Source organism: Oncorhynchus mykiss, chromosome 21 (genome assembly GCF_013265735.2).
Source record: "Oncorhynchus mykiss isolate Arlee chromosome 21, USDA_OmykA_1.1, whole genome shotgun sequence".
NCBI lineage: Eukaryota > Metazoa > Chordata > Actinopteri > Salmoniformes > Salmonidae > Oncorhynchus > Oncorhynchus mykiss.
In genome coordinates, this window is record NC_048585.1 from 31065729 (window position 1) to 31086822 (window position 21094).

Below are 21094 nucleotides of genomic sequence, written 5' to 3' on the forward strand. Positions count from 1 at the left end.
AAAAGCTCTCGTGTTTAATTTGTAATATTGCCTACTCTATCACAAATAATTATGATAAAAAAAATTAAAATGACGGAGAGACCTCCTGTTAACTTTCATTATTCTCCTATCTAACAGGAGCCGTTCAGTTATGAACCAGGAAGAGTGACGGAGAGGTTGATTATCACATAGTCAGAGGCAAGACCTATGAGGCTAAACTGATGAATGAAGGTCCATACAGGTGAACTGTCTGAACAAAGGTGAGAGTGTGGGTAAAATGAAGGTTTCGCCCAGGGTGACAGACAGTAAATGAGCGACAGAGAGAATGGGAAAATGAGGAGTGATGATGACGAGCCAGATAACGGCTCTTAAGGACAGGGAAAAGGCAGAATGAAAGGAGAGTGAGTATAAAGTAGGCTTTAAAAAATGTGGTCGTTAAAAGTTCCACGAAGAAGCTAGGTGACTGATTTAAAAGAATATGTCAAATTAATCATTGAGAATCAAAATAGTTGATCAAAAACTTTACTCAGAAAAGGTTAGTCAGACTTGTTTTGGATACATATAATGCTGAAATCTTTAGAAGAAATCTTTAGTTAAGTGGATATTTTCTAATCATGTTAAAGTTATGCATTAATAAAACAACAAACAGTCCAGAGTGAAAAAAACAACATTTCAATGCGTTTCAGTGGATACCCTGTGTTCCTCATCAAAGCTCTTCTAAATTAATGTTTTAGAACGTTATTAGCTGTATGTTTCTCCCATAATGAAATCGAAAGATTCCTGCTTGCATCTCCTCTCTAGCTACAAAATAAAATTGAACCACGAATCATTATGAAATATAGGCAGGCCAACTACAAAGCGATGAGTGATGTTTACGGGTAATTGGCCAACGCAATTATGGAAGGTAAATATGGATTTTCATTAAAGAGAAAACATGGAGGGTCTCGGAGAACTTTGCGTTGCGTGACTAAAATACATTTTCCAAAGGCATAATTTACATTTTGATGTCAATACGATTCTCTACAGATACTCTCCTATTGCAAAAAATATAAAATAAATAATTTGGATACACAAGCTTATCATTATGTGACTAAAAGAATCAACACATTTCATCAATTGAATGCATTTCAACCATGTCCAGTTTCCTTGCTACATCAAAGACAATATTGAACAAAGTTCAAGGGCTTCTACTCAAGGGCTTCAAACAGTGATGTGGCCTGAGGCAACGGTGACATCAGAACTAGGAACTTTTATTCGGAATATCACAGTTCATTAAACCACCGCTTTGGAAACTCAGGGGCAAGACAGGGACACAACGTGTCTTATTTAGATTGACAAAACAGTCGGACATTGTTAAGAGTATCCGATAACAGTTTAATATAGGAGACATTAACCGATACATTCAATAACTAAATATTAATGTAAAGATGTAAAACAGATTAGTTTATCATATATAAAACCTTCCTTGATATGGTGCTGCCATGCCCTCTTTCTAACCTTCTGCATACGACAGAGATTGTAATTATTCTTCTACTAGAATAACTGCCAAAACTGTGTGGTTTGTAAAATAAGCTTTCCATTGCTTTATTGTATAACTTCTGTGCGTAGCTGAGCATTACCTCACCACTAGTTCACTGCCATAATTCACCAGTAGGTGGCAGCAGTATGTTGTGTAGTCATGTCAAAAACCCAAAAGCTCTCGTTTTACCAATCCCAATACAAAACCAGAGATTTATAGTACTATTGTGGTTGATTTAACGAGCAAGGCAAACGAACAAACGCCAAAAGGCTTTCATGTTAATGTGAAATTAACTCCTTACTTTCTAATATATATATAAAAAAAATAATAATATGAACATATAATTTTAACATTACCCCAGTAAAATTACGAGTACATTTGGGTTTCTTCTAGATGTACAGTATATGGACTCCAATACAGACTCACCAGTCTTATAAACCCAATAGATGTAATGAACCTCCGAGGTGCTAGTGCAGTGTTCTGTCACCACAACAATTTCTCACCCCTTTTCCCACTAAAGTTGACACGGATGCTGCCGAGCTGTCACCTGTAACAGCATGCCACAGCTGCCAGCCTAGCGTGCTACAATGCTTTCACCTGCTGAAGCTGCCAATGGCAACTTTGGAACACAACGAGCACTCTGACACACACACACACACACACACACACACTCGCATATGTATATGTGCGTGCGCATAGGCACACACACCATATTCTCACCTCCTCACCTGCCACACCAACCCGAGCAGGAGGGGGAAAAAATATAATTTACAAACAGTCATCAGCATCTGGCCTGTGACAAGGCTTGTGCACAAAGTTAAATTAAATTTGACTGTGAGTAACAAAGTGACAGCAGGGCCCAAACATCAAGTGTCATATGTATTTTCATGCCTCGACTCAGAGTTGCCGTGTGGTAAACAACATGCTGATTCTGATCCAGAGATCCTGGGCACTGGATACATATGGCACATTGCACTCCATTGCCAATCTAGTACAGTACTTTTGACCATGGCCAAATGACACTGTATTCCCTGTAATATAATGCGCTACTTTTGACCAGTCATTTGATATTTGCAGATACTGTAGCGCCCCTCTGCCATACTGTACAGTACCACCCCAACATATTCCATGATCCTTCGGGGCTGGGCCTCCAGTCCATTGAGCCTTTACGAGGCGAGACCACACCATGACCAGTCTCTCACAAACTCCCACGTCACACGCTAGCAAACCATCGCATTAACGACGGAACACAAAGGGATGAAAAATAACCAGCTGGGCTTCGAAACCCTATAAAATGAATGCGATTTCCAGAGGTTTTTATGAATCAAAACAGATGTCAAAACATTTCTTCAAACAAATTGACTTCCAATTATTTGCGCCACACAATTCCAGATGTTCAACAGATGGGGGCGCGGAGGGGGGGGCCAAAGGTGTCTCGAACCGCAGTTTTGTTTTATTCTGACAATAAAGGCAGGCGGTTACAGTTGTATGTGTTTTAAATCAGTGGGCGGGGCTGAGAGGTGAGTGGAGGGACATGGACGAGAGAAAGAAAGCACATCATTAGGAAAATGTCAATCCAACCAGCGACAGAGAGAACAGAACACTGTAGCATTCATATAGTCAGTTAATATCTCTGTGCTGCAAGCCAGGACCAACCGTATCAAGGTTTCTCTGAAATGCTAATGTGATCCCTCTGCATATTTCTCTTTCAGTGTTCAAATTAAATGAAAAAAGGAACAATTACTGAACTCACTATTTTCAATGCGTGTTCACATGAAGAGCCTAGGCATATGGTCATGCGTATGGACGTACATTCAATTACATGGCCAGATGTTGTCTTTACGCACGTCTATGAACATACCAAGAACTACAATATAAGAATGAGGCCCGGCAGCCTCCTTTACGCCACAGACTCGGCTAATAGTGTGTCTAACTGCACTGTGTCCAGGGAATGGTCCCGACTGGCTCTGATCCCATTATAACCAGAGCCTTGGGGCCCGAGGGAGCCATTGGGGATCCACCAGGGATCGAAGATGTCCGTGTTATTCAGCCTGGGCCCATAGAGGAGCCATCCACTGGGACTCCATTGGGGCTCCCTGATTCAGCCTCAGTCTCCTCACTAACGGGCTGCTTTTAGCACCTCCGGCCCAGCCTCTGATCTGAGGGGGCCAAAATATCCCTTCTCTGCCTCTCTCCCCCTCTCCATCCATAATATCTCCGGCTAACGTATTCTAATGGAGCAGAAAAGCAGGTCCGTTTTGTTGGGTTAGCGTCTTACTTTCCCCGTTTAATTCCTCCACTATTGGGAACTGCTATGCTAATCCTCCCATCATTGGCCCCCTCTCCCACTCTTCCTCGTTCTCCCTCTGGTAACCTTCTGTAATCTGGGTGACCTTGGTGGGGCAGTGGGGATGGTGGGGACGGCGGGGGGACGGTGGGGCCGTGGCCATGGAAGGCCCTGATTCATTTGTCATTCAAAACGGGAGCGACAGGTCTAAAGCTATGATGGTCGCTGCTTTAACTGCCACCCTTACCGTCCCGAACCCCCCCCCCCCCCCAAACACCTTATGGGGAAACCAAGAAAGCAAGCAGGGAAAATATTCTGTAAAACAAGAGAAAAACAAAAGTTGAATCTAATAGTGGAGAGTGCAATTGGACAATGCGCTATAGTGTGTCTCTCTGTTCTCCTGCGCGTCTCCGGCGTAAGTGAGTGTGTGTTAGTCAAGAGAGAGACGAGGTGAAGCGAGATGCAGGGCGGGACGTGTGGGTAAATGTCAGCCAGGTTTGGGGGGATATGATGATCATTACTACAGTGAGATAATTGGCTCTAGCTGTGTGGGCCGAGGTGTTTGGTGAGGGCCTCTTCTCTCCAATGGGCATCTTTCTACTCGTCTACATTATTCATCTATTCATCCACCTCTTTATCTCTCTCTCCTCTCCTCTCTCACCCAGGAATCCAGGCCATCGCTGGGCCTTCATTCATAATTGATGGGTAATTGTTTATTAAATGCAAGACCTGACCCTATTATGTCTATTACCATGTCTGCAGAGTAGTAGTGTGTGCATTTTCCCATATTCTAAAGATCTTACCATCCCCTTTAGGAGATGGGATCGTATGGATAAGTGGGTATGGATGGATGGATGGATGGACGCAAGGGAAAACAGAGGTGTAGGGAAAGGGGGAAAAAAGAGAGAGAGGAAGCCGGCCGAGGGAGGAGAGGAGCGAGAGGAATGATAAAAAGAAAGAAGTCAATGCCCATGCGATTGGCCCGCGCGGAGTTAAGTCAGACTCCGTACAGAGTGAGAGGAAAGGACGAGAGACAAAGGAGCTAAAATAACCTATTTTGCTCTCATTACATTGACTCTTAATCTCTCCACGGCCCGTCGTGGGCAATCCCAGCTCTGGGCGTTTGGAGGGTAAAGCCTTCCGACGAGACCGTCCGTCAAAAGCGGATTCATTACCTGAGATGGGACTGCGGCTGCGTGCCAAATGGCACCCCGTTGGGCTACGGTCCAAAATAGTGCACTATGTAGGGAAAAAGGTTGTCATTTGGGAACACAGCGCGAGTGTCTGTCTGGCCACCACTGAGTCCAGTTAAATGTCATCTCTGCCAGGGAGGTACAGAGACGCAGAGAGGACCTGATTGGGACCAGGCACCACTAGAGGTCAGTGTGGCTACAGAATTAAAAGGTATATCTCTACATGCCTGACAGGGCTGAGGCTAAGGCTTGGACTCAAGCAGATGCAAACATCACAAAAGGGAGGACAAAATATAATTCAGGTGATGGAAATGAATTGAAATGAAACGATTAAGTTCAGTTAATTACTCGGTAGCTTAGGCAAATCAGCTTAACTTATATCGAAAATCATTACTTCAGCTAAAGCGTAGTCAGGCAGGCAGATTCCGGGAAGATATTTAGCCAACATGTACTTAAAACAGCCTATATCAGTGTATATAAAGTAGGAACTCGGTTAATGGATTAGATAGCATACTGTGTGCCCCATGTATCCTAACACATATTAATGTGCCATTAAGTTATATTAAGTCTTGGGGAAAACAGTAAAACACACAAAAAAATGCATATCCACAGATGGCTGAGTGTAGAAGGAGAAGTTGGGGTGTTTTTTTCCTATCGTACTTGGTGTCATTTCATACTAAGTGTTTGTGTAGTCAATGTGATGCCACAAAGTGATTGACAGTTTTGTTCAATACAATTCCCTCCCGAAAATAGAAAAAATAATAATTTTGACACACATTTATTTAATGAAAGCGCTCATTGGAATACCATAGTATCTTTCCACACACACACACACAGGCAGAGAGATGAAATGAAAGGAGGACATATTGTGTGAGGTATAGTGAGTGTAGCGATCTGTATGATGGAATGTCATTACCTTGGCTGGGTTCAAAGTGATTAACACGGAGTGTTAATTAAGAGCTCCGAGCCTGAGGAGTGGGTGCGTTGCTAATCTAACGACACAGTTCTGAAGAGTTCGCTCCTCTCTACACATAAACACACAGTAGAGATCAGCAACTGCTGGCTTCTTTTAAACAAAATGTATTAAAACAATAACACGGTTCACAATAACAGTCGAAAATAGACTCGGAATGAAAAATGTAGCATATTGAGTTAATCAAAGTCACTGTATGCTATGATAAAATAGCACCATTTACATTTATGGTAAATACTTAATAATATTACTAATAATACTTGTGTTTGTACATAAGACAAAATGTAACTGAAACATTTTATATTACACATACAATGTTGTGTAATACAGTGCATTTTAACCATAGACACTGCACTTCAGGCTCACCTAGTGTTACAGAAACCTTTGTGGGAAAGTGCACTCAGTCTCAACTCATAATCAATGAACGCAGCCTGGATTTAAATAAAAATGGCTACTAGTGAAATCAACTACAGATACACGTGAACAACGGAACATACTACTCTGAAGCAAAAATATTTTGGAAATTAAATACATTACAAAACTAATAACTATGAAAATGGTTCAAATTAACAATGATTATAAACCATTAAAACATTTAAATCTCTCTCTTTAAGAACATCAGGTGTAGGCCTACATCAAATAGCCATAAACCGATCTAAAGATCATCAAATCAAATGTTATTGGTCACATACACGTGTTTAGCAGATGTTATTGCGGGTGTAGCAAAATGCTTGTGTTTCTAGCTCCATCAGTGCAGTAATGTCTAACAAGTAATATCTAACGATACACACAATCTAAAGTAAAGGAATGAATTAAGAATATATAAATATTAGGATGAGCAATGTAAGAGCAGCATAGACTAAGATACAGTAGAATAGGATAGAATACAGTATATACATATGAGATGAGTGATGCAAAATAAGTCAACATAATTATAGTGACTAGTGATCCATTATGATCCATTGGCCAGTGATTTCAAGTCTATGTAAATAGGGCAGCAGCCTCTAATGTGCTAGTGATGACTATTTAACAGTCTGATGACATTGAGATAGAAGCTGTTTTTCAGTCTCTCAGTCTCAGCTTTGATGTATCTGTACTGACGTCACCTTCTGGATGATAGCGGTGTGAACAGGCAGTGGCTCGGGTGGTTGTTGTCCTTGATGATCTTTTTGTCCTTCCTGTGACATCGGGTACTGTAGGTGTCCTGGAGAGCAGGTAGCTTGCACCCGGTGATGTGTTGGGCAGGGATGCACCACCCTCTGGAGAGCCCTGCGGTTGCGGGCGGTGCAGTTGCTGTACCAGGCGGGGATACAGCCCAACAGGATGCTCTCAATTGTGTATTTGTAAAAGTTGAGGGTTTTAAGTCAAATTTCTTCAGCCTCCTGAGGTTGATGAGGCTCTGTTGTGTGGGTTGACCATTTCAGTTTGTCAGTGATGTGTACGCCGAGGAACTGGAAGCTCACTTCACACTCCCAGGGCCCTTTCCTCCTCCCTTTAGGCTGTCTCGTCATTGTTGGTAATCAGGCCTACTATTGTTGTGTTGTCTGAAAACTTGATGATTGAGTTGGAGGCGTGTGTGGCCACCCAGTCATGGGTGAACAGGGAGTACAGGAGGGGGCTGAGCACGCATCCTTGTGGGGCCATAAGTGTTGAGGATCAGCGAAGTGGAGGTGTTGTTTCCTACCTTCACCACCTGGGGGTGGCTCATCAGGAAGTCCAAGACCCAGTTGCACACGGTGGGGTTCAGACCCAGGGCCTCAAGTTTGGAGTGTACTATGGTGTTGAATGCTAAGCTATAGTAAATGAACAGCATTCTCATATAGGCATTCTTCTTCTCCAGATGGGATAGGGCAGTGTGCAGTGCGATGGCAATTGCATCGTCTGTGGATCTATTGGGACGGTAAGCAAATTGAAGTGGGTCTACGGTGTCAGGTAAGATAGAGGTGATATGATCCTTGACTTATGTCTCAAAGCAATTCATGATGACAGAAGTGAGTGCAACGGGACAATAGTAATTTAGTTCAGTTACCTTTGCTTTCTTGGGTACGGGAACAATGATGGACATCTTGAAGCATGTGGGGACAACAGCCTGTGATAGGGAGAGACTGAATATGTCCGTAAACACTCCAGCCAGCTGGTCTGCTATGCTCTGAGGACGCGGCAAGGGATGCTGTCTGGGCCGGCAGCCTTGCGAGGGTTAACGCGCTTAAACGTCTTACTCACGTCGGCCACGGATACAAATCTCCTCCCCCCTCCACCTCGATGTACACTACTGAACAGTAAGGAAACAGAAGTTCCAGTGGCAGACCCTCTCAACACTATCGAGTTGATTAACTGAACTAGAGAGAGAGAGGAGTGAGGAGTGAAACGCCCATCTATCCCAAAAGCCTATTTAGACCAGCAACGCCGGTGATTATACAGGGGTAGAGCAGGCTAATGCCGTCCAAATGTATGAGCAAGGCAATTTAAATGAGCTTCTCTGTTGTGCTGCGCGTAACACACGTGGAGTTCTGTAAATAATCGGCAGCTGTCACCCCCCAGCTCAAACACATCGTACGGAGCAGCTACGTAGCTAATGCCATGTTAGGATTAGCTAACACAGATGAGTGAATATATCATGAACTGAGGAGTCCTGCCAGGCCAACAACAGTTTACAGTACAGAAGGAATCTTCTGCAACACATAAAATGTAATTAAGGAGTGGGGAGAGAAGAGCAGAGAGAGGTGGGGGGGCGTACACACACACATACACACAACATACAACATGCTCCTTTGTTACTTGCCGTTATGCATCCTAATACCCAGAGAGTAAAATACCTTTTTTCGCATTATGGAATTTGTCATGTTCAGTTGGAGCTGTCATATCTAGGAGTGTGTGCGTTAATGTGTATAATCTGCTTTGCAACACATCAATTATGATGGATATTCCTCCAGCGCCAGGGTTTTGATAGCAGCCTTTACGGTAATCAGTCTTCTCTTGTTAGGCAAGCAACCTGTTTAGTAAATAATGATCCACTTTGGCGGAGGCTGGCTGCTGTTCTATTATGATGCTGGCTGGTGAGAGAGTGTGTTTGTGTGTGTGTGTGTGTGTGTGTGTTTGCCAAGGAGCAAGGATCAAGCCGAGTGCATACAAAAATGCTTTAGGCAAGAATTCAATCAAAACCGCAATGTGGAAAACAAATACATATTTTACAAATTCTCCCACGCAATCTTTCACTGTCTCACCCAAGCATGCCACAGAGTGCATGTATGCCAGCTCTGGCTTCCCCCTTAAGTAGGAAGCAGGTAGAAAGAAAAAAAGTGAGAAGCTTTGCCAGCTTTCCACCTTCTCTCCCGCTTCCTCTCTCCATCCCACTCTCTTTCTCTCCCTCTCCCCACTTCTCCCCCCACTCCCTCTCTATCCTCTCACTCTCTGGGGCTGGGGCCTCAGGGAAAGAGGAGCAGAGCCACAGTCCTAATTCGCTGCTCAACCCTGCAGCGGGCGTAAGATAACAGCAGGGCTTAAAACACCCGGCCCGTCTCCCTGTTCCCTCTCTCTCCTTCAACAAAGGCCTGTTTGTTCAAACTTCCACACCTGAGACTGCTGGAACGTCAGCGCACAGCCACATCACCGTGAGGGCGTCTTCAAAAATAAACATGTTTAAAACAAGGCCCTCCCGTTTTGCTTGGCTCAGATCCTCGTCGTATCCCCCTCCATTTTTCACGCTCGTATTTGGTGTGGAGACGGAGAAAGGGCCTTGAGAGGCTGGTGATGGTGGGGGGGGCTGATTACAAACACACCAACGGGCTCTGGAGGGCTTTAGCCCCTGAGGCCCATTGGGAGCTACATGGATCAGATGGAGGTTTCTGTCAGACCCAACACTTCAGTCAGGCCTTCACTCGATTCCCCCAGCATCAGCACAAACCCTGACTGATCCGCCTGGAAATCACTCACAGACCCTGTTGCGCAAAGCACCGTAGACGGCTGTATTGAAGTTACTAGAAGTGCCTAAACAAATTCAAGCCTTATATTGTCAATCAATGGGAGAATTTGGGGGAGAGTGAAGGTGGAGGAAAGAAAATGGCCGCCACCTACTTATCCCCTCAGAATCGACAGTTAAAAAAGCAAGAGGAAAAGAGTCAATTGACATTGACAATGACGTGGCAATGAAGGAAAAGATCATATCAGATACTTTCACTGTTTGTTTATGGTCAATATATTCAATTTACTTCACTACCTCCCTTAGTTCTACCCCTAGAAGTCAATCCATCAGGGTTGAGTGAGAGAGAGAGAGGGGGCTTGAATCGTCCCGTGACAGAAGAACGAGTACCGAGCCACTGATCCTCAGTGCATTCAGTGGTGTGGAATGGCTTTATTTATGAAGTAGTACAGGCAGGCTGGCAGGCAGGCAGGCAGGCAAGCAGGCAGGCAGGCAGCGAGATGATGCAGTCAGCCACACGCTACGGCCAGTAGCCATGCAACCTTCACACATTTTAAAGATTGATGCTGTTTTGCGTGAAGAATGGTCCCTCATGTGAACGGCAGTCAGGGGACTGAGGACCAGCACCTACATTAAATGGTGCTGGAATAAATAAAAAAAGAAGACAGATATTTCTTCTCCAAGAAATTGTTGGTGTTGAAAATATTTCAAAGATATGACTTTATGTTGTTACATTCATCTGATTTGAATGTCGTTAACTGGAGGCAGTCACATGTGAGTTACGCACCAGAGGATTTGAATAGGCCGGAGAAATGAAAAATGCCCTTGAGATGATCTTCTCCCTCTATCGGTTTGCTTGATCATCAAGTCGGACTGACGGGCAATTAAAATTACACTCACGTGACACGGTCATTACATTCTAATCAGCAGCATCAGTAGCTCCAGTGCAGTATTCACTGACTCTTTTGGAAGCATGGTGTTGAGTATAATTTTTAGAATTGTGTGAGGTAAAACAGTTGCTCCCTAACTGGCCATAAAAGAGTGAATAGATCCCTTTTCGCAGACACCTGGGGAACTTTCTAGTCATGGAAAAGTGTCTCTAAAATCAGGAAATCTCTACAGTACTGCCCAGAGAGGAACAACTCCTCACCAAAATAAATCCATTAAACTCATTACAGATACACCCACTGTCCCGTATACTCCCTCTCCGGCGCTCAAATTCGTCAGGCTGCTCATTATTGCATACACCTGTCAACATGGTTACTCGCATCAGCGCCTCATCAGACTCACCTGGACTCACCTGGACTCAATTACCTGCCTGATTAGCTTCCCTATATATGTCACTCCCTTTGGTTCTTTCCCTAGGCGTTATTGTTTCTGTTCCATTGTTTCATGTCTGTACCTTACTCATGTTTCTTGTTTTGTTGCCTCGTGTTATTTATTATTAAAATCACTCTCTGAACTTGCTTTCTGACTCCCAGCGTACACGTTACAGAATAATGCCTCACCAAAGGGGAGCATTTTTTAGTTTTTTGTTAGTGCAGGTGACGTCGGGTCCGGGTGTCGCTACCGGAGCAACCGGGGATGCCTCAGCTGGCTCGTCAGGCTTCCATGCCTCAGTCGGTTCGTTTGGTTTATAGACCCGGTTGCCCCGTCAAGCGTCCGATGCCGAGTCTACCGAGGATGCCTCGGCCGGCCTGTCAGGCTTCCATGCCTCTGCCGGGTCGTCAGGCTCCCCGTGCCTCGGCTGGCTCGTCAGGCTCCCGCGCCTCAGCCAGCTCGTCAGGTTCCCGCGTAAGGGGTGGGGGGGGGGGCTATTTTACCTCGGCTTAAACCTGACACACCTGTGGAGTAGTGAAGCATCAGGAACACATACCCCATTGTTTCTTCACTTCATTCTGTGACCACCTAGCTGCAATCCCCCTTTTACAGAGGGACCACATGCAGTCCCAGTGGTGTTTACTGAGTAACTAGGGTGAATTCCTTTTACAACAAAGTTAACAAACGTAGCTAGGACAGTGGAAGTTCTTGAGCTCTGACATGATACTGGATGGGGCTGGCCTATGCCCAAGTTATAACTAACTACACACTCTCAGATAGACTTTTAACAGCATGACTAACATGGTTAAATGTAAACCAAATGCCAACACATGCTACAGAGGAGCATCTGCCGGCAAGGCACTTGAGAGGAACTTAAGGTTGTTATCATCAGTATCACTGAGAGTGTGTACTGTATCATACAAGTCAGACAGGAGAGGAAATACTTTTCCATCTCTTCACAACCCTTAAAAAGGCTAAATATAGAGTCTGGCTTTTGTACCGTTGGATCACATATTTCAGTCTGACCCCGTTTCAACAAACAAAGAAAGCACTCAATGTTTTCTTTTTTTCCCCCTTCCTCTCCTTTCCTCAACACATTTAATATCTCACTTCTTCGTCTGCGCAACGCGATAGGATTTACAGCTAAAAACAACAGTGGGGGCTCAGATGCGTTCGCTCAGTAAACTGCCCGTTTGTTAAAGAGAGATGTTATACTCCGGTCACGTTGGTTCCCATCTTGTTTTGCCAGGTGGAGCCGCCACAGTCTCACTGTTTTGATACAAACCAGCTGGCAGAGGCCGATACCAGTTTAGTCTGAGGAATCAGCCTGTGCAAACAAACACACGGATCCCCGCTGCATCTGCCAACCATTAGCTATGTATCGGCAGGGAGGGAGGGAGAGAAACAGAGAAACAGAGCGAGGGATGGTGTGTGTGAGAGAGAGAGAAACGGAGACCGGGAGAGAGAGAGATTGTGTGTGGGCGAGAGGGATTTAGAGCGAGAGAGAGAGACAGAGAATGGGAGTGCGGGTGGGAGAGAGAGCGAGAGAGAGAGAAGGAGGAGAGAGAGAGAGCGAAAAAGAGAGAGAGAACAAAAGAGAGAGAGAGAGAGAGAGAGAGAGAGAGAAAGAGAGAGAGAGAAAGAAAGAGAGAGAGCGAAAGAGAGAGTGAAAGAGAGAGAGCGAAAGAGGGAGAGAGAGAGAAAGAGAGAGAGCGAAAGAGGGAGAGAGAGAGAAAGAGAGAGAATGAAAGAGAGAGAGAGGGATGGCGAGAGAGATGGAGGAAGAGTGATAGGTTCTGCTAAATAAGCCTGATCCTGTTTCAGAGCCAGCAAATAAACAACAGCCCCAGCATCATTATTCATTAGAGATGATATGGCCAGGGAGGTTTTAAAAGCACACCTGCTCTGTGTGGGAGGGCTGCATGCCCACTCACTGACTGACTCCCCCATGCACTGGTCCTCTGAGAGGAGTGGGCTGGCCAGACGTCTGCATACTTCAACCCCCATGGGAGACACCACCTAATTCTTACAGGAGTGGTGAGTTACCTCCATGCAATGTGAAGTGCTACGATGGGGGTTATTCAAAGTGAATTTATGCCATTTATTCATTCTTCATCATTCTAAAAGTACAATTCAACAGCGCAATATGAGTAAGTAGGTGAAGTGAAATCCAGCATTGTTTTCATGTAGAATTCCTGGGGTGCGCCAAGAACACATTCCCTGCAAACATGTATCGGATTATATTTTCAGTCATTCCAACACAATGCATGAAACTGATGAAACATTTGCTCCGCTAAGCAATTCCAGAGTGTCAGAACGATTGAAGCGTACTCGTAAACACGCACTTCTCCCGGGAATAGTAAATTGTTACAAAGCAAGGAAAAGCTTTTGTGTTGATGGCAGAGAAGTGAAAACCACTCACATTGGTTTCGGTGTGTATGGATAGCTTTTATGCTTGAAAACATCTCCAGTGCCAGGGGTAGTGTTACTAAGAGAAAGGAGAGAGAGAGAGAGAGGGGGAGAGAGAGAGAGAGAGAGAGCGCGAGCAAGAGAGAGAGAGAGAAAGAGAGAGAGAGAGAGAGATAGCGAGAGAGAGAGAGGGAAATTAGAGAAAATGTCAGATAGAGAGAGAGAATGACAGAAAAGGTCAGAGGAGGGAAATGGAGAGTGGGGTAGCGGTGGAGCTGTTTTCATTGGCACACCTGCGTTGAAAAACTCCCGGTAACAGGAAGGTCTAAAAGTAAATTACATCACCGGCGAAGCCAACAAAAATGTTTCTCATTGATGTAATTTGACAGCGATTTGAATTATGCTGACACTTATAAACTTATCAAATTATTGAGCAGTGAATTCTGCAATAATGCCACACTGGCTGCCTGTGCTTTTTCAACATTTACACTGTCACACCCATTTCTCTTCTAAATACACAAAATGAAATATAATGAACATTTGACTTCCTAGTTATGGTGAAGTTAAAGGGATAGTTCAGGATTTTCCTTGAGTCAGATGAACTTGTGGATACTATTTTTATGTCTCTGCATCCAGTATGAAGGCAGTTAAAGGTAGTTTTGCGAGCCAATGCTAACTATCATTAGCATACTAGCTGTACCCAAAGACTTCCAGTCTTTGTGCTAACCTAGTTACCCCTCCTGAACTACTGTATTTGATCAGAGCCTACTGTGTGTATGTATGCATGTATGTATGTGTGCGCGTGTGTGTGTGTGTGTGTGTGTGTGTGCGCATTTATCTCCACTGGGCTTTCCTTTCTTCCCCTGGCTCTGTTCATTAGCTGAATCTTGTTCCCCTGCCCCGCTCCACAGCACCGCTCCTGGTGCTAATCATTCTTAATTTCAGAGGCCCCTCAGTGCCCCCACTACCCCAGCTATCCCCTACCGGGGCCCCAACACAACCCCCTCACCAGAGCCTGGTCCTCCAGCCTCCACACACATTAACACTCAACACAGAGTGGACCACACCATGCATAACCTACTATAGCACCACCCGGGTCAGGCCTGGTCAGATATAGAGATAGATACTGAAGTAGTTTCAATCAATCTACAATAACAGACAATGGCTGGACTGTGGGGTCTAAAGGTCTGGAAGACTCAAACAAACTTTATTGGTAGGAGAGAGAGAGAGTTCAGAATGCTAACATTGACACTATTCATCTCAGATGAGTGGCTCATGCATGTCGGCTGACTTGTTACCATAGAAATCAATTCCATAGCACACCACCCTTCACCACCCATGATTGTCTCACTGTTTGGGAGGAAAGACTGACATAGCTGTATGTATGTTAAATGGTTGAGTAGACGTAATTAATCACTTGGTGCTGAGGGGTATTTTGTGGAGGAATGGCGACGGCGTAATTTGTTCCAATAAGGCGTATCTGAAGGAAGGGGAAATGTGCTCAACCACGTTGCAGTCTGAGAAAACATTGTGGAGGAGAAACAGACAGCATGGAGCACTGAGAGAATCCTCCCTCCCCACTATGTCAGTCCCGGCTGGGCTGCTACTCAGGCAACCCTCCCCTGGTTGGCTGGGGCTGCTCACTCTGCGTGGGAGGGAGTGACTCTGGAGACATCCTCAGCCACTCCACCATGAGAAACCTTGCTGCCTTCAATCACATTGTCGCCTGTAATTAATATTAATCATTGTTCCTCCATCGCAGTCCTGCTGCTGCTGATAAATATTGATATGGTGCTGCGGTGACGATAAACAACAACAAAAAATGATGTACTGCTAACATTAGGCGAGGTCGTGAAAATGTGAGAAATTGATAGGTGCACATGCACCTACACACACATGACCCCCCCACCACACACTATCATTTTCAGATGATACGGTTGGCCTGTACACTGACGGTGAGGTCACAATCCTGTGATGACCACACCCACAGTAGGCCCGGGCCAGTCATGGCTGGCTCCTGGTTCAAAAGGAAGTGACACATTGTCACCCAACTGCCCTCTACCCCCCCCCCCCCCCCCCCCCCCCCGTGTGGACTGTTTCTCTCTCCTGAGGGCCTGTTTAAACCGCCTTTTTAAACCGCCTTTCACAATTTAATTGTCCCTAATCACTGTTGAAGGTCAAAGCCACTCAGTGAAACAGTGCCTCAGTCTCAGCACACATGCACACTCACACACACACAGGAAACTTCCAACTGTCACTGCCAACTGGGAATCAGCGATTGGACAGCCATGCGTTGCCCCAGCAACCACCTAGGCTAGCTACACAGCACTATACAGTCCTTTATGAATAGGTTATTTTGGATATACAGAAACAGAGTGAAACTGTAATTAGGGCCCTTTAAGGTCCAAGTAGTCTCATAGGAATTCATCAGAGAGGAAGCTGAAAATTAACAGTGAAAACATAAAGTTGAAGTCGGAAGTTTACATACACCTTAGCCAACTACATTTCAACTCAGTTTTTCACAATTCCTGACATTTAATCCTAGTAAAAATTCCCTGTCTTAGGTCAGTTAGGATCACCAATTTATTTTAAGAATGTGAAATGTCAGAATAATAGTAGAGAGAATGATTTATTTAAGCTTTTATTTCTTTCATCACATTCCCAGTGGGTCAGAGGCTTACATACAATCAATTAGAATGTGTTAGCATTGCCTTTAAATTGTTTAACTTGGGTCAAACGTGTCGGGTAGCCTTCCACAAGTTTCCCACAATAAGTAGGGTGAATTTGGGCCCATTCCTCCTGACAGAGCTGGTGTAACTGAGTCAGGTTTGTAGGCCTCCTTACTCACATTTTGCCACAACTTTAGAAGTATGTTTGGGGTCATTGTCCATTTGGACGACCCATTTGCGACCAAGCTTTAACTTCCTGGCTGTAGTAACCGTAGTCTGGCTTTTTTATGGCGGTTTTGGAGCAGTGGCTTCTTCCTTGCTGAGCGGCCTTTCAGGTTATGTCGATATAGGACTCGTTTTACTGTGCATATAGATACTTTTGTTCCGGTTTCCTCCAGCATCTTCACAAGTTCCTTTGCTGTTGTACTGGGATTGATTTGCACTTTTCGCACCAAAGTACGTTCATCTCTAGGAGACAGAACGCGTCTCCTTCCTGGGCGGTATGACGGCTCCGTGGTCCCATGGTGTTTATACTTGAGAATGATTGTTTTTACAGACGAACGTGGTACCTTCAGGCATTTGGAAATTGCTCCCAAGGATGAACTATACTTGTGGAGGTCTACAATGTTTTTTCTGAGGTCTTGGGCGATTTCTGAGTTTGAAGTTAGGCCTTGAAATACAACCACAGGTACACACTCAAATTATGTCAATTAGTCTATCAGAGGCTTCTAAAGCCATTTAGACAAATTTTAGATAGATAGAGCCTGATAGACTAATTTTCCAAGTTGTTTAAACCACAGTGTATGTAAACTTCTGACCCACTGGAAATGTGAGAGTGAATTATAAGTGAAATAATCTGTAAACAATTGTTGGAAAAATGACTTGTGTCACGCACAAAGTAGATGTCCTAACCGACTTGCCAAAACTATAGTTTGTGAACAAGACATTTGTGGAGTGGTTGAAAAACGTGTTTTAATGACTCCAACCTAAGTGTATGAAAACTTCTGACTTCAACTGTACGTTGCTATAAAAATATCCACATTTCTGCAATTACACAGACAGACAGACAGACAGACAGACAGACAGACAGACAGACAGACAGACAGACAGACAGACAGACAGACAGACAGACAGAGAAAGAGAGAGAGAGAGAGAGAGAGAGAGAAAGAGAGAAAGCAAGAGATAGAGAATATATGAGCTGTAAAAACAGAAGTAATCATCTGTGTGTGTGTGTGTGTGTGTGTGTGTGTGTGTGTGTGTGTGTGTGGACTAGAGCAGAGGATGGTGTCTGAAGGTCACTGAGACATTGAGGCAATCACCCTAATGAAAACAAACGAGGGAAAGAGAGGGGCTCTGCTATGCCTCAGTATAATCACACACGCGCACACGGCCCTGTGGCACACACTCAGTCTCACACACACCGCATTGTTATTTTATTTACTGTACATGCTCATCTAGCCTTTTGAGGCCTCACCAGCCACTAATGACACTTACCACATGAAAAGACAAAGAAATACGAGAAGGTTGATCCTGGAGGGATGTATATACAAGGCGAGCTAGAAGCAGGAGGCACTGCACCCGACTGTGACATTCAGCCTAAAGAAAATGATTAATGGCACAGTGCGGTATGTATCATCATATAGCATGGAAATATTTACATGCTCACTTTGACTGTACAATACCTATACACTGAACAGTCTTACACTGAGTCTTAAAAGTCCGATGCAGCTGTTTTTTATCTCAATATCAAATCATTTTTGTTGGGAACAATTAAGTACGTTACTGTGATAGTTTTAAATTCAAATGGTCAAAAAGAAACAAAAATAGCTAATTAGCAAAGAGCAATTTATCAAGAAAGAATTTAGCTATTGGTCTATTATCTAATCTACCATTTGGTGATGTCACCAGGCAGGCCAAAACCTATTCGCATTATAACGAGTCCGCATTATAATCATTTTCACAATTTCACAGTATTATTCCAATCTCATAGTGTGGAGACATATAAAATAGGGATGTAACGTTTCAAATGTTTAAAGGGAAATTTCTAAATGTTTCTCCAGCACCACCCCAACATCAACATAATGTGAAACTTGTGTGTTTCTATGGTGTTACACATGGTGTTGAGTATAATTTTTAGAATTGTGTGAGGGAAAACAGTTGCTCTCGAACTGGCCATAAAAGAGTGAATAGATCCCTTTTCGCAGACACCTGGAGAACTTTCCAGTCATGGAACAGCGTGTCTCTAAAAACAGGAAATCAGGAAATCTCTGCAGTACTGCCCAGAGAGGAAAATCTCCTCACCAAAATAAATCCATTAAACTCATTACAGATGCATACTGTATACTCCCTCTCCGGCGCTCGAGGTCGTCAGGCTTCTCATTATTACGTACACCTGTCAACATGGTTACTCGCATTAGCCCCTCATCAGACTCACCTGGACTCAATTACCTGCCTGATCAGCTTCCCTATATATGTCACTCCCTTTGGTTCTTTCCCTAGGCGTTATTGTTTCTGTTCCATTGTTTCATGTCTATATGTTACTCACGTTTCTTGGTTTGTTTCCTTGTGTTATTTATTATTAAAATCACTCTCTGAACTTGCTTTCCGACTCCCAGCGTACACATTACAGAATAATGCCTCACCAAAGGGGAGCATTTTTTCGTTTTTTGTTAGTGTAGGTGACGTCGGGTCCAGGTGCCTCTACTGGAGCAACCGGGGATGCCTCAGCTGGCTCGTCAGGCTCCCCATGCCTCAGCTGGCTCGTCAGGCTCCACATGCCTCTGCCAGGTTGTCAGGCTCCCGCGCCTCAGTCGGGTCGCCAGGCTCCCGCGCCTCAGTCGGGTCGTCAGGCTCCCGCGCCTCAGTCGGGTCGTCAGGCTCCCCATGCCTCTGCCGGGTCGTCAATCTCCCCATGCCTCTGCCGGGTTGTCAGGCTCCCGCGCCTCAGTCGGGTCGTCACGTTCCCGTGCCTCAGCAGAAGCAACTAGCCCGCTCCTGGTCCCCGGGATCATCCCTCTGGTCGGCGTCCTGTTTCTATGTTTTGTAGTAAAAAAATAAAATAAAATTCCGCAACATGAAACCTTATTAACATCTGTTCATATACAGTATAACCCCAGGAAGAATATGACACGTTTTAAACATTTTCTAACAAGTGATCACTTAGATATGGTCATTTACACGCTTTCATAAATTCTTAGAATGTTTGGGAATTGCGTATACGAAGGCATTTGTGAAACTTCTATAGCAATATAGAGTGGGAAAGCGGCCTGCATTTGGAGAATTAACAGACACTGCAGCAAATAAAACCTAATAAAAACATCTGTCTCGTCCAGGACCGGAGTCGACACAGACCGGTGCACCATAGCCAATCAGAGCTACAGTAGGCCTTCATGCAAACAAGCCATTGCCACACAGGCCTGCCATCATTTAATTTGATTCGGACTGTGTGTTTACAGGCAGTTTTAACAGCGCGACATTAGATCATTAGAACGCATTCACCAAATGCCACAAAATACACCTGAATGGATTCCTGCAAATATGTCAATACCTCTTACATTTGGGAACTTTACAGTCCTATTGATCAAACAACCATGAAAATGTAGGCTCTCTCTCAGTTATGCACATCAACAACAAGACAAATAACTAATGCTAGCCAGAGCAGATGATGATGAGCTAAAATATAACGAAGGAACATTAGATAAACCCTCTCAAACCTTTCCAGCTAGTTGGCCATCAACATTTCAAAAGGCACTCGCACATCTGAGCAATCTTTTTTGCAGGTGCATGGTAACAGTTGAACAAGATGAAGGAAAAAGTAAACCGCTCTGACGAAGGCCGTGGGGCCATATACGTAAGCTTATTAAAGATCAGTGATACTATCAAGAGCAGAGTGTGGTTTCCTTTTTCCTTCAGCTAGCGGTCAAAATTGCACTGATTAATGATGGGAAAATGTAGCCTACTTGTCCTTCAGCAGCTGGCTAAAGTTGCCTAGCTTGCTAGCTAGCTACTTACAGACACAAATGAGAACCTCACCCTGACCTTTTTACTCGCCCTAACAGAGCTGGTTAGCTAGGCTGTCATGAGCAAACGGGAGGAGAACTTACTCCATAAAAACGTACAAACGGTGAAAACAATTCCATTTTGAGATGGGATGAAATACAAAGTTGTGCTCTATATTAATTGGGTATATTATGGAACATTTTTTAAAGATAGATATTGATACATTACTAGCTCGAACAGTTAAGTGGGTGATGGTGATTTCAGATCAAAAGTGGTGGGGGGGGAAGCATACATTGCACGACCCCCCCAATCTGATAGTGGGGTGTTAGATGCCCACTAGTCTCCCTTATGGCTCAGCTCAGGTGCCTACAAATACGCCATACATCCTTCGCTCTCTCTCTCTCACACACACGCACGCACGCACACACATGCGCAAACACACACACACACACACACACACACACACACACACACACACACACACAGTCAGCTCAGAGAGGTCCATCATTAGCAGATTTGAATCTACAACGGAAAATGTATGTTTATGCAACAACTGTTAGTGCATCAAATTGTATCTAACCGAATTGCGTCGATTCGTTCCCTCTAATCAAACCAAATCGCATCGAATCGTACAAACTAAAATGCATCTTTCCGGTATCTTTGACAGTCAAAAAGTGCAGTGAAAAACATTATTTTCCTGTGTTTTATATATGCAGTATTTCCACACTATGAGGTTGGATTAATATTATGAAATCGTGAAAATTATGACAATGCACTTTTAGTGTGGGATTTTTGTCCTGCCTGGTGACATCACCAGGTGGTAAATT